This window comes from Hypanus sabinus, chromosome 30 (genome assembly GCF_030144855.1).
Source record: "Hypanus sabinus isolate sHypSab1 chromosome 30, sHypSab1.hap1, whole genome shotgun sequence".
NCBI classification, from domain to species: domain Eukaryota; kingdom Metazoa; phylum Chordata; class Chondrichthyes; order Myliobatiformes; family Dasyatidae; genus Hypanus; species Hypanus sabinus.
Window position 1 is genome coordinate 21,547,751 of NC_082735.1, and position 15,363 is coordinate 21,563,113.

A 15,363-nucleotide genomic window follows, 5' to 3' on the forward strand; every position below is an offset into this window, starting at 1 on the left:
GTGGGAAGGGAGGGGTTGCTGTGATGAGTAGTTGATGCAATTTCTTCAAAACCTCCATCCTAATCACTACTCTTATTGTTATGAAGTATTTAAAAAGGTCTGTGGCAGTATAATTGATGTGTGTGCACAAATCACAGTGGTTCATCAAGATATTCCTGTGGAATGCCTCACCCTGTGTAAACTATAACTCATTAGCCCAGTCATTAAAGGTGGAGAACATATCCTGTCTTAACATGCAGGAATGAATTGACATTTCTTTTGATATTTAGGTACTTGCTGTTGGAGTTGGAGGCCTGTTGTTTTCGCTCGACTGCAGTAATAACCCTCATACACCACCTGAAGAGTTCTTCCTCAAATCCTTCTCAAAATTGCACCTGATAAGTGGGGTGGGAGCTGTTTAATAGTAACACTAGAGTACTGCCAACGGAGTCTCTGTAAGGGCAAAGGGCAAAATTAGAGACCTTTGATGTTAACAACAGAATTTGCAGGTTTGATCAGATTTAAGGAAGCATGTAGTCGTAAGAGCAATACTGCACTGATACAGGTTCTTCAGCCTGACCAGTCCACACTGGCCACGTTGTGCACTCAGTTAGTCCCAATTTCCTGTGTACGGCCCATGTCCCTCCATGTCCACCACTCCACGTACCTATCCCAATGCTTCTTAAATGATGTTACTGTACTTACCTGCGTCAATCACTTCCTCTGGCAGCTCATTCCATTTACTCACCACCTTTGCATGAGAAAGTTGCCCCTCAAGTCCTTTGTAAATCTTTCCCCTCTCACCCTAAATTTATACCACCTCCCCCACCCCCGGTTTGGGACTTCCTATCCATGGAAATATGGAAACTTCAGCACGCTATTCACGGGTTTCTGTCACACTCTCGCTGTCTTCTGTCTTCACACTTCCTGTGGCTGTGTTTTCATCAGCTCTGGTCAGATCTGGTGTGGCTTTCTCTGGTGTGGTTCATCTCTTAGATTCTCTGTAACTAAACAGTACTGGGTACTCCTGATCTCCCACTCTGAACTAGAATCCGTTCAGCGGTGCTGGTGGTGCAGTCACTTGTTGGGAAAGCCTCTACCCATCTGGTGAAGTGATCCATAGTTGCTAGACTGTAGCTTTTGCCCCTGCTTTTCTGGCAGGGGCACTGTGAAGTTCACCTGGATGTCAACCCAGGGTCTGCTCAGCTGTGGCTGGTTTGCCAACCATAGCTGTATGCACTTATCGGGGTTGTGCCGGGCACAAATGATACAGCAGTGGCAGAATGTGATCATGCTCTGCCTTGCCTGATGCATCACCCCATGATATAACTTCAGTAGTATCTGACTAATACTTGGTGGTGCCACCACGATTCCTTCTTCCCCATGTGTCCAGCTCTCATCTGCTCTCTCCTTTGCTCCCTTTCTCCTCCATTTCTCCCTCTCTCCTGCCTCCACCTCTTCATGTACTTTCACTAAACTGACTTCCGTCATTTCTTCCTGCACATTTGCAATTACAGTTGCCTCTTGTTCCACTGCTGCCTTCTTTACAGTGATGTCTGCTCACTCACTTCCTTTCTCCTCCTTACTCTCCCCTTTCTGGTGAGTCTTTACTTTAATCAGTGCCACCTCTTGCAGGCAGACACACTGCTTCCAGCCGTTGTCGATTTAGGTGCCCGTGCTGAATACCTGCAGCTGCTGAGGTTACAAATCCTCATCGTGCCCATGCCATCTGATAATCATTCAGCACCCCGAAGGCGTACCAGCTGTCTGTGTATATATATATATATTTAATCACCCTCTTTGTTGTGCTCCCATCAGGGCCACCAGTTCAGCCAGCTAAGCTGAGCAACCTCCTGTCAGTGCTTCTGGAGCAAATTCTTCACCCGTTTCCTTCACCACAGCTCACCCTGTCCATGGCTTTCCATCTATGTACCTCCATGACCCAATAATAAAAACTTCCTCTGCTTCCCCTTCCAGAGGTGTTTACTTCACACCAATATCTTCTTCCACTCTATTTCCATCTGGCACTTGTGTGCCTCCCACTCTATTTGGATGGTGCTTGCGGGATTCATTCCAGTGTCCCTAACTATTGTCACTGAGTTGTCTTTGGGGATGAGAACTGCCCCCCAAGCTGCCCTTCTGCTGTCAGTGGCTGCTCTCATCCTCCCTGTGTTCAGGAGCTCTACAATGGTATGGGGTGAGTGTAGCATGAGTTGACCCATCATTACAACTGGTTCACTTACCCGCATTGCCCAACCAGCGCAGTCTAAATCTGCTACACAGCAGGGAATTCAGACTGCAACGGGTGTCTGTTTCCTTGAATAATATGCTACTGGCCTTCTTGGGTCCCCACGGTCCTGCACCACTACTGTATTGTGGTACCCTCCCTCATTGCTGCAATGTCAAAAGGGCATCTGGTCATCGTAGTGTGGGCGCAGGGACCAGGGCTTTCTTGGTGTCAGTGAAAGCCTTTTCCTCATCTGCTCCCCATCTTACTTCCTCCAAAGGGGGCTTCCCTCTTTAATCAAGACCTGTATCAGGGCCACTAGTGCTGAGAACCCTGGTGTGAAATTATGGCAATAATTGAATAGACCCATTATCTTCCTCTCTCCGCTTACGTTTACTGGGTGGGGCATGAAGCTGATTGCCAGAAGTCTGTCATCTGATACGTCCTTCATCCCCTGGGGGATGTTGTAGTCGAGGTACTGCATGCTTTCCTTTCCTATCTGAGCCTTGTGTGGACTGATCTTAGACCCCTCTTCTTGCACTATCTCTAAAGCTCTGGCTGTCAACCCTAAATGACCTGCTTCATCTTCCAAAGCAAAGCCTTGGCCATCTACATATTGTAAGCTGGTCGACTAGCAGGACATTAGACTGAGCTTTTCCAAAGTCCGCGCCATGACCTTAAGAAAAATGGCCGGGCTATTGTGGAATCCCTGGGGGAGTCTGTCCCATGTATACTGCTGCCCACCCAGGGTGAAGGCAAATCGGTTTTGGGACTCAGGTGCTAAGGGGAGCCCCTAAAATCCATTAGCCATATCCAGGACTCAAAGATCTTTATGTTCTGAAGACAGGCCATTCAGGATTGTTGCAGGGCTTGCCACAATGGTATGAAATCTCGGTGTGGTCTTATTAAGGGCAGTATTCTCTGTTGTTAACTGATATGATCCATTGTGCTTCTTTACTGGCCATATAGGCAAGTGAGAAGTTGACATCATCTCTTTGAGTATCCCCTAGTGTTTTAATTCCTTCACTACATCCTGAATAGCTGTCAGTGCATCAGTTTTTATAGGATACTGTTTTTTGGGGTTTATGCAGCCCCCTCCACTATTTTAACCGGGTTCATCTTTACTCGATCACAATCTTGCTTAAGTCTAGTCCACACGGCTGACAAAGTAACCCATAGACACCATTGTGGCTCTAGTCTCTGATGATCGGGACAGCTGCAACTTTTTTTTAGCTGGGTTATGTATTCCATTGGTGGTACGTGTTCACCGCCCCAGACTTGCCCATGTTATTTCTCACTTTCTCATCTATAATAACTCCTGCTTCCCCTAGAACGTCCATTCCAAGGATAGTATGCTCATTGCTTAGACAGACCCAGAAGTCCACTGGAAGCTGCACTCTGCCGATTTCAAGTATCTGCCACTCTCTCTGCTCTCACTGTTTCCCCACCTACACCTGTTACATAAATAGCCTTTCCAGTTTTTCAGCAAGGGTAAGTCAGTTATCGATGCTGACGCCCCCGTGTCCACTAACATACTGCATTGCCAGTTTTAACAAAGCTGCAGCAAATCAACTCCTTTACTGTTTTATGCCTGGTCTGGTAGTCCTTTACCAGATGCACTGATTGTAGGTACGCAAAGCAAATATTCTGTGGTGTCACAGCAGCTGCATCCACTGTAGCCACTTTACGATTTCTCTTGTACTTTCTTTGGTTTATTTTACTGGCCCATGAAAAAACTCATAGAATAAGTCAATCCCACTGTTAACCCAAAATCTAAAACTTCCTGGTAGCTGAGCTCAAGCATTTCTTCATCATTTTCAGGAAGACTGGGTGGTCCCTCCCTGAATATTCCCATAAGCTCGATAATTACGTGAGGCATATTTCATGGCTGCCTCATCAGCTCTTTGAATCACTGCCATAATCATTCTCCAGTCACACTCACCTCTCCCCAGTTGCTGCCTCACTTTCCCTTTTAAAAAGGAAGTGAATTTTTCCTCATTACTGGCATTCTCATGTACCATCTTGCACCCCCGGGCCATACTGTTCCACCATTTCCTCGAGCACTCCGCTTTAACCAACACGTGTTTATCTTCAGGGTGACTCTGTTGAATTTCAACCATTTCCTCGAGCTTGCGCCAGAATTCCGAATTCTGACACGCGACTCTAAGTGAGGACAATTCTCCCCCAGGGTGAAGGGCTTCTGAATGGTTGTAAGCAGAGTCGAGGGCTGGCTCGGATCAGCACGGTTCTCGAGCTGACGTTGTCTGACCTCAGCTGGTGCCATCCTGACAGATATATCTGTGTAGAACCTCTCCCTGAGATATCTCCACACTAAACAAAACACAAATGACAGATACCAGTTAAATAGTACATACTTAACATTGCGGAGTATGTGTCTGCCTTTTTGAGCACCTGAACGCATGATGCCTGCTGCATTCCTTTGCATCACACTGCACAACGTGTACACCAAACGTGTAACCACCCTTCGCAACTGGTGGCTCTGCCTCACCAAATTAATACAAAGTTTCATCTCTTACATAAACACACATGCACGCACGGCTTTTAACTCTAACAGTCCAGCTCTTCATGTTCGTGATACCTCGTCTTCCCGTGTATGACCGATGTGAACAGATCCAAGTGGGAGTGCTAATTTTAAAAAATACTCACCCATGTAGACTGCTGGCCACAGAACGATCGCACGAAGGCATCCCACTTTTGACACCGAAAGTTGCTATGTGAATGAAGTCACTGGTAGATATGAAGCAGCTTCTTTATTTGACAACGCAAGGTACAACGGGCATCATATGGCGATCCTTTGGGTCGAAAGGTCTGCCTGGCCCAGCATGGGGCTCGATATTTAATGTGCTAAACATCAAAGGATAATTCCATACTTACAACGTATCAATAGTGCTTTCTTTGAAACTACACACAAACTTCACACCTCCTGATTTGCACCCACACCACAAACATCCAAGTGAATTTTAATCAGCATCGTCTGGTCTGTGATTCACGGCTTTACGGAACCCATTGTTCAGAGCTGCACTCCAAATTAAATCCACAATTTATATTCAGGTGGGAAGACTGGCAGCCAAAGTCATTTGCCGGATATAAATGTGCAAAGCCCCAAAAACGCTCTAACCCAACACACACAAAATGTTGCAGTAACTCAGCAGGTCAGGCAGCATCTCTGGAAATGATGGTCAATGTTTTGGGCCAAGACCCTTCTTCAGGACTCAGATGGAAGGGGGAAGATGCCAGAATAATAAGGTGGGAGTAGGGACACCTTTCTAATGACAGGAACCTCAGGAATGCTGATGTCCAGGCTGAACTTGGGTGCATTCATAGCTCCCCAAAAATGGTGACATAATGGAAAAAGTAGTGATGAAGGCATTCAATTTGCTTGTCTACCTAAGCTGAAGCACTGAGTTTCAAAGTTGGGATGTCTTGTTGCAGCTGTACAAAACATTGGTCAAGGTGCAATTGAACTTTTTAAAATAGTTTTGATTGCCACTCTTCAGTATTAGAAAAAGTGGACAAGAGATTTAGGAGCTTGCTGTTTGGAGCAGGGGATTTTATTTATATGGACTGAATATATAGGCTGGATTTATCCTGCTCTTTGCGGGAATGGGACTCAGGACTGGCCAACGGTTCGACCTGAGAGTCTGGCTTGGATTTGGAAGCCCAAGATCTCGAGGCTCTGGAGATAGGTGGATCGAGTGTCGGTGTCATGGCAGGAGACCCGTGTGTCGTCGGGGGTGTTGGAAAATCTACTGCTGTGTGCCTGAAGACCCAGAATCCTTGAGATCTTCAGGCACAGAGCTCGAAAAAAGCGATGTAACAGACTCTTAACATCGCAAACCAACGGGTTGTTTGTGACGTCTCCTCGCTTGCTGGGAAAATGGAGGCACCTCCCTCTTTCTTATAGGGAGAGAGAGTACCTGTGGTATGTTGAATGCCGGGTGAAACGCAAAGTCTTTGGGGTAACTGCAAGTCTGTGTCTTTGCTATCGCTTTGCTCACACTTGAGTGCTGAGTGGTGGGTGCTGATGCTTTTTTTTTGTTGGTTGAGGGGAGAGGGGGGATTGTTGCTTGCTGCCGCTTAAGTGCAGGAGGGAGGGGAGCTGGGGGGGACTTTGGGGTTCTAACATTTAACTGTTGCTCATTCTTTGAGGCAGTACTCTGTTTTCATGGATGTTTGTGAAGAAAAAGCATTTTGGGATGTATATTGTATACATTTCTGACATTAAATTGGACCTTTGAACCTTTGAACTTGAAATGTAAGAGGCCGAGACATTTTATTGATATTTACTGCATAAAAATAATAAGGGCAGAGAGGCATGTACAGAGTAGATAGTCAGAGATGATTTTCCTAAGGCAAGGGAGTCCAAAACTAGAGTGCACTGATTTAAGGTGAGAGGGGAAAAATTTAATGGCAATCTCAGTTGTGAGTTTTTCACATTGAAGATTTTTGAAAAGAGCTGACAGATGAGGTGTTGGAGGCAGATACAATGTTTAAAAGGCACTGGGACAGGTATGTAATGGGAAAGAAGAGGAATTTAAGTCTAATTAGCGTAAGTAGGCACCATTGGTGATATGGGCATCAGGCCAAAAGGGCCTATTTTGTGCTGCACAATACTATGACACTTACAATCGCACCAAGCTTCTTTTTATTTTGTTAATTGTACAATAAAAAGCAACTAAGAGTTTTTTTTTAAATTAAAGTTCTGATGATGTTTCTCTATTCAGAAAAATAATGCACCTTGGATTGTTTAGAAACTTTGGCCAAAATAGATTGAGGTCAGAGCAGCATGAAACGACGTGCAGATCAGCAAAGCGAGCGTCGACACACGCACACCCAAGGAGCTTCAAACATCAGTGAAATCAAATGCATGCTGGTCCATAACAGAAGTGAATCACAGTCAAGTGCTGGAAAAAATTTGCTAATAGAATTAAAACATTTTGTTGAAGATTCATATGTAAGTTCTTGTTTTTGTTTCAGACAGTTTGAACATGAGTCATGTTTCAATAATACTAAAGGAGACATAGCAAGAAGCATGCTTCACTCCTGATGAAGGGTTTCGGCCCGAAACGTCTTCACTACCTCCTCCCATAGATGTTGTCTGGCCTGCTGACTTCTGCCAGCATTTTGTGTTTTTATTTATTTCCAGCATCTGTAGATTCACTCGTGTTGCCTTTGAATTCACTACTGTGAAGCCTCTTCCAGTGTTGCCTACACTGAAGAAGTTCAGATCTTTTCTCCGACGGGAGTTCAGCGAGAGCCTCTCTCTCTGCTCCCAACCTACTATTTCTTCGGCCCTGAAATTTTTGGACCACATGCTAACTCAGACCCAGTATTATAGTCACATATCCTCCTTGGTGCATGTCTCCACAACCAACTGACTCCAACGGGCTTCAGGATTCATTTCCAAGCCTTCCAATTTGGACCTTCGGAGGATCACAGGTACTCACATGTAATTGACTCTGCCTCCCGCCGGGCTGTGACAGCGACCATCTCTGCGATGAGGAGATACCTGGCCTCCCTCTCCTCGTACCTTCTGCACTTTCCGGGACACCTTTTTCACCGTGTGTCATGGACCTACCCGCTATTTCATCCTTCAACGGATTCATGCATGCAATTGTCGTTTTTTTGACTTTGTTTCATCCGTCAAACACTGCAAAGTTGCCCATCTGTGGACCCCAGAGCCCGTCGACTCCGACGCTAACACGCACGAATCTCGGATCGCGACCCCCGCTGCCAATCACGGCACTGGACAGTCTCCGATCCCTGACTCCAGTACCACCAACGCGGGTTCCTACGGCCATGGACACCCCCTCAGAGACTCCAGCCTTGAACTTCCAGTCGGACCTCCTCGTGCTGCCATCTCCCCCTCCCCCCACCACCACGCTGCCATCTGATCTTTCCGAGCCTGAGGTTCAAACACCGGTTCCCGGGCCCTCGGGGGCTTCAGCTTCCTCCCACCCCCCACCCCTTCCCCGCTGACTCCACCAGCCTCTCACCCCCCTCGGACCAGAGCTCTCAACCCTGCTGGGTTTTCACCATCCCCTCCGACCTTCCTCTCTCTGAGGCTGAGCGCTCTGTCCTCAGTAAGTGCCTCACCTTTGTCCCCCTTCGCCCTCACCTCAGTGAGTTCTGCGTGCACCAGGATGTGGAACTCTTCTTTCGCCGGCCCCGTCTTCGAGCCCACTTCTTCGGTAGGGACTCTCCCACCCCCACTGATGACCCGTTCTCCCATCTCCAACCCTTCTCCTCCTCATGGACTCCCCGCCCTGGATCTGTTCATCTCTGACTCCTGATGAAGGGTTTCAGCCTGAAACGTCGTCACTACCTCCTCCCATAGATGCTGCCTGGCCTGCTGAGTTCTGCCAGCATTTTGTGTTATTATTATGCTTTATTCTTAATTAGTGATGCAGTGGGGAGCAGGACTTTCTGGTTTTTCCAGCCTTTCGATCCATGCCTCCTACTTACATAATTTTTGTTTCACGGTCTAATAAATTTCTCAGCATACTTATACGCATTTTTACAATACTGCTATTGTGCATACAATAGGTTCCCAGAAAAAAATAACAAAATGTACCTGACCAATCAGCTATGCTTTTGCTGATGTTGATTGAAGGATAAATATTGGTCAAGCTATTGGTCAGAGAAGATGAGAGCAAAGCTACCAATAATTAGAATTTGTGAGAGCATGGATTTGCTCCCAGAATGGGACAAAATATAAGTTAGGGGTAGACTTAGATTTCCACACTACAGAATATAAGGCATTTTACAGGATGCAGAGGAGATTTCTGAGGAATGTGGTATGGTTGGAGAATTTTGGTCATGACAATATGGGAGTACCTTCTTTGGATGAAAGACCTGGGCGGGGTGGGGGAGATTAAACTGAAGTGCATAAAACTCTGTAAAGTCCAGTCCAGATGAGTAGCAGACTCATTGTGCATCCACAGTTCTAATTCTGTATCAGTGAACAGGAATCAGCCGCTCCCAGAGAAAAAAAAGAACTGAAAAATGAGAGTGATTACCAAAGTTCACTTACTCAACTCAGTGCTTAGAGAAACATTGCAGTGACCAGCTGGTGTCCCAGTGACGTTCTTAGTCACAGACTGTGTCGGAATCATACAATGCAGTCAAAGAAACCTACGGCACAAAATGTACCTAAATATCAATCCTCTGTAATAATGCCAGGCAGAAATGGAAGTCTTTATTCTCAGCAGAGAGTAAGTTCAAGTTGCTTGGTTGGAGGGGATTTGATGATATATTTTTTTCACCCAAGCTTTAATCCAGAACTCAATACCTGAAAAGATTGTAGCAGCAGAAACCCTTTTAACAGAGAATACACATATGAGTACTTGAAAGATTTAACTTAAAAGATGAGAATTGAAAAATAGGAACAGTGTGTAACCTTCTCTATCTGGTATTGTTACAGAGGGTTGATGTAGAGTATAAGTATACTTTGAACATTATAGGTGCATCAAAGGTCTTTTCAAATTTCATTGTACGATTCCAACACAGATTGCAGCTAAGAAGGTCACTGGGACACCTAATGGTGATTGCAATGTTACTGAGTTGCACAAGAGAGTTTTCAAAATGAATTGCCTTATTTTTGTTCCTCTTCCTATGGGAGAAGCTGTCTCCTATTCTTCGATGTGAAGGTTCATTGTGGTTTCGAAAAGGGTCAGCTGAAGTGAAATATCAGAATCAGCATCCTCTGTTTAAATATAAAGAAAATCTTCGCTTCTTTCCATTGGGTTCTCTTGTGACCCTTCAGAAAATAGCACAAGACCTTTCTCCCATCCTTAATGTGCTAATCCTTTCACCAATTTCCTAGTTTATTGGTCTATCAATGCAACATATTAGTTTGGAAGTGGGACTTACTAAATGCCTCAAAGGCCTGCTGGAGCACAGTGATCTGGTTGCCCACCTGTGTTAATAAATCAATGTAAACTCTCTCATTGAGCTTTACGAGACTGGCAGTTCTGTTCCAAAGCATCTAATCGCATTCTTAAATGAACTGTAATAGATTAAAACACAATATTCAATTCACTCAATGTGCCAGATCAGTACTGGAAGATGGACTACAGTTGCTGCCAGGGTGTGAGTCACAGAGAGGGTGTTGGAACCATGTAAGGCCCGGATCTCAAGGCTGCAGTCCCTGTTATTATGATCTGCTCTTCAGATTAATTCTTGCCTCCTTGAGACCCATAAAAGTAGATCAACATTTAAAGTTGTTAGTGCTCTCCCCTTCTAAGTGCTACTCACTTTTCAGGGTTTGATTTTTGAAGTAAAATGTTCTATTTATACCATTGGACCTGGAATGTTGCCTGAAGCAGCCAAGGATCTTAGATAGAAAACCTGTCTGGCTTTGACAGAAAAATAATATTTGACTAAAAATGAGGGAACCCCATCAGGACTGGGAGTCACACCAATCTTGCAGCTGGATATAATGATGCTCAACTGTCTGCTGTTAGGAACATGGATGGAAGGAAGAAACACTTTTTAGGAGTGCACTATGTGAGGCAAACATTAGTAGCATTGGCAATTAAATTAACAGACTGCACCTCCTATACCTAATAAAGAAGCCACCGAGTGTATGGTTCTCTGCCCGTCTACTTCAAGGCTCGACTTGCTGTGTGCTCAGAGATGCTTTCCTGTACACCACTGGTGTAAAGCATGGTTATTTGAGTTGCTATTGTCTTCCTGTCACTTTGAACCAGTCTGGCCATTCCCCTTTGACTTCCTTCATTAACAAGGTGTTTTCACACACACAACTGCCGCTTACTGAATGGTTTTTGTTTATCACACACTTTTTTTGTGCATGCAACTCCCAGGCGATCAATTTTGAGATACTCAAACCAGCAATCATTCACTGTCAAAGCCACTTAGATCACATTTCTTCCCCATTCTGATATTTGATCTGAACAACAAATGAAACTCATGATCATGTCCGCATGCTTTTATGCAATGAGTTTCTGCCACATGTTTGGCTGATCAGATATTTGCATTAATGAGCAGGTGCACGGGTGTACCTAATGAAGTGGCCACTGATTGTATCTTAAAGTATGGATAAGCTCCGCAGAGTTCCTCCTCAAATCAACTTTCCTGTGAGAAATTCAGGATTTAGACAAACCTGTGACATGTGAACTACCGGTTGAAGAGCAAGAAGATCATAATGTGAAAATACCTAGGAAAAAGTTGCCCTTAATGCAGAAATACTTCCAAAGTTGAGTAAGAACAATGGAAAGAGAAACAGAATGGGGAATTAATAGAAAATGTTTATAAAGCTGAAGTTGAATTGCATGATCAGAAATTGAATTGTAATATTTTGATAATGTGATACACAATAGAACATAGAAATCGACCCACTTTGCAGGCTATGCGGGCCACAATGATGTACCGACCGCGTAATCTACTCTAGAAACAGTCTAATTTTCCCTATTGCATAGCCCTCTATTTTTATAAGCTCCATGTACCTATCGAAGATTCTCTTAAAAGACCTTATTGTATCCAACTCCACCACCATCACAGGCAGCGCATTCCATGCACCCACCACTCTCTGTGTGAAAAAACTTACTTCTAAACAACCCCTTGTACCTACATCCAAGCACTTTAAAACTATGCCCCCTCATGTTAGCCATTTCAGCCCTGGGAAAAAGCCTCTGGCTATCCACATGATCAATACCTCTCAGAAAAGATAAGAAAACGGAAAGCGAGGTAGCAACAACCAAAGCCTGATCTGCCATCTGGAACTACCTGTGCTGAATGCGGAAGAACTTTCAAAGCCAAGATTGGACTCATCAGCTACTTGAGAATCCATAAATAGATAAACAGAACGAAGACCATTATCCTCGACCATGAGGGATAGCCATGAAGACGACCTCTCATCATCTTATACACCTCTATCAGATCTCCTCTCATCCTCTGTCATTCCAAGGAGAAAAGGCCAAGTTCAATCAACCTATTCTCATAAGGCATGTTCTTCAATCCAGGCAACATCCTTGTAAATCTCTTCTGTACTCTCTATAGCATCCACATCCTTCCTGTAGTGAGGTGACCAGAACTGAACGCAGTACTCCAAGTGGGGTCTAACTAAGGTCTTATATAGCTGTAACATTACCTCATGGCTCTTGAACTCAATCCCATGGTTGATAAAGGCCAACACGCTATACGCCTTCTTAACAACACTGTCAACCTGCACAGCAGCTTTAAGTGTCCTGTGAGCATGAACCCCAAGATCCCTCTGATCCTCCACACTGCCAATTAATTACCATTAATATTATATTCTGACTTCAAATTTGACCTACTGAAATGAACCATTTCACATTTATCTGGGTTGAACTCCATCTGTCACTTTTCAGCCCAGTTTTGCATCCTATCGATGCTGTACTCTGACTTCTGACAACCCTCCTGACTAGCCACAACACCCCCAACTTCTGTATCATCAGCAGACTTACTAACCCACCATTCTACTTCCTCATCCAAGTCATCTATAAAAATCGTGAAGAGGACGGGTCTCAGAACAGATCCCTGTGGAGCACCACAGGTCACTGTCCTCCATGCAATATACCAGCCATCTAAAACAACCGTTTGCTCTCAGTGGGCTAGCCAATTCTGGATCCACAAAGCAAGGTCTCCTTGAATTCCATGTCTCATTGCTTTCTGAATGAGCCTTGCGTGGGGAACATTATCAAATGCCTTATTGAAATCCACGTACATAACATACACTGCTCTACTTTCATCAATATCACAGGAACAGAAATATTCAGAAGCACAACAAGCCATGTAGAGGAAAAAGATCAAGAAGGTGAAGATGCATCTCCAGCACTCTACAGGGATAATGATCTAAATGGAAACATAGAACAACTGCAATGGTCTATAGTTACTTTCCTTGGAAATTTCCTTCAATTGCATTAAGGTCTTCACCATCAAAGTGTTCCTGTACTTTCCCGCTGACTTGTGTACCTTAATCACTGTGCTCAAGGATGACCATGGACTCTTACCTTCATCACAGCTCCACTAGACACATTTTATTCTTGCGTGTGTAATTGTCTGTGGCCCCTCTCTCTATTGGCTGGGGAAATCTTCTTGTAACATTGAAAGTTAAGTTTCAGAAGGCACAACTTTCTCTTTCCCCCCTTTATTCCAGACATGAGTAACCTCTAAATGGCTGACGCTCTGCAGAAAAAGGTCTCTCAGGACTCAGGATCTCAATATCCTGTATATAGTCTTTACATACTCCTTTAATTAATTTACTAAACATTGATTTAATGCCACTTATGACCTTCAGAGCTATATTTGATTGTGCCTTGGGAGGGCTTGGTAAAATTCATATTGACAGCATCCATTGGCCTAACCTCATCAATTATCTTCATTATGTCCTTAATAAGCTCAATCAAATTTGTAAGACATGGTCCGCAATGCATGATAAGGCCATGCCAGTACACTTGGAAGAATATTGCAATCCCATAATGCATCCACATAATCTCACATGTTCTACTAACTCTATAACTGCTCGATATTGTTTAGTTGCTTAATGTATAAAAGCTATACTAACTAATATATGAATAAAAAGTCAGAATTTCAAAAATGGGCCTCTGAGATGGCTAAATAATCACAATATGCCCACTCAGAATATGAATGGAGACTGAAGACTTGAGTTACCCATGAGGACATGTTGTAACAATATTTGAAAAAACAGTGGAATAAATAAAGGGCTTGTAGGACTCAGGAGACAAAATTAATTAAAAGTTTCTAAAAAGAGATAATTCCTTTAGGATTGTGAGCTGCACTGATACTGAAGCAGCACCCAGCATTGCCAGCTGTCCACAGCCTGGTCAGAATACCTGAAACAATTGAAACCTGCTGAGAGAAACACAGAGCAGCCCTGTCAAATAAGTTAGCAGGCAAGGTGCCGATAAGATCAAAGTAACATTTCGGCAAGAATTGTTTACAGGACTAATTGGTGAACCCTCCACAGACATTGTCTGAAGAGATTGCTTGTAAAACAAGATGAAACCAGGGGTAGGCCTGTGGGTGTCAAGCAGTGGACTCCTGAAATAGCAGAGGTTTGGAGCAAAACAGTTTAATTTTATTATCAAAGTACATATGTGTCAGCACATGCAACCCTGAGATTCATTTTCTTATGGGCATTCCCAGTAAATACAAGAAACAAATAGAATCAAAGACATCCCCAGCCAATGTGCAAAAGATAACAAACTGTGCAAATACATAAAAGGAAAAAAAAAATAATAATAATAATAATAATAAAATTGAAAACCTATGAAACATGAAAATGAACATTGTCCCAATAGTAATATCTTCAAATAGTATCATCCCAAAGTCACCACACAATAGTTTCGAGCAATTAGGCCTACAGAGCAATACCTATTTAAACCTCCAAAAAGTCACTATACTAAACACCACTAGAATTGTCCAAAAGTTCCTAGCAATAGAGAAATGAGTGTGTCTGGCTATCTCCATACCTCAGGCTTTAATGGCTTGAGTTGAGAGAAAAGAATAATAAAGGACCTTACATACCAAATCAAAACAAGTTATCAAAATTTGCAAAAAATATTAATACTCTCAACAATATTATATTACCATATTATTTAGGAAAACTTGATACATTTGAAGAACTACGCAAATAACATACTACACCGCATTACCAGCTGTGTTGTGCAATAGGTCCTAAATGGAGGCACTCATTAATAGAAACTCAAAACTGAGGAATGAAATGAGAACATCGAAATGGCAGTTGAGATTAAAAAACAAAATTGAAACCTTAAGAGCTGAAATAGCCTGCCGAATGGAGTATAAAATGGGTAACCTGAGCAAGCAAGTTAAGAGGAAAGCTCAGGAAATACCAAGAAAATATAGCGTCCATTCAAGATATGATGAACCTAATAAAAGCACTGTAGAATTTATACATACACTAAAGCAAAAGCTTGGTGCATACAAAGCCAAACTAAACAGATGTATGAAATGTGCTAGATGAAGAAAACAAAATTATTAGTTCAGGAACAATGAAAAAGGTTTACACAGGACATCGAATCTAAATTCAACACACCAAAATGTCACCAACACTAGCACAGAATTACCAACAGACACTGAGATAATGAAATCTTGGTCTAATATCTGGTCAA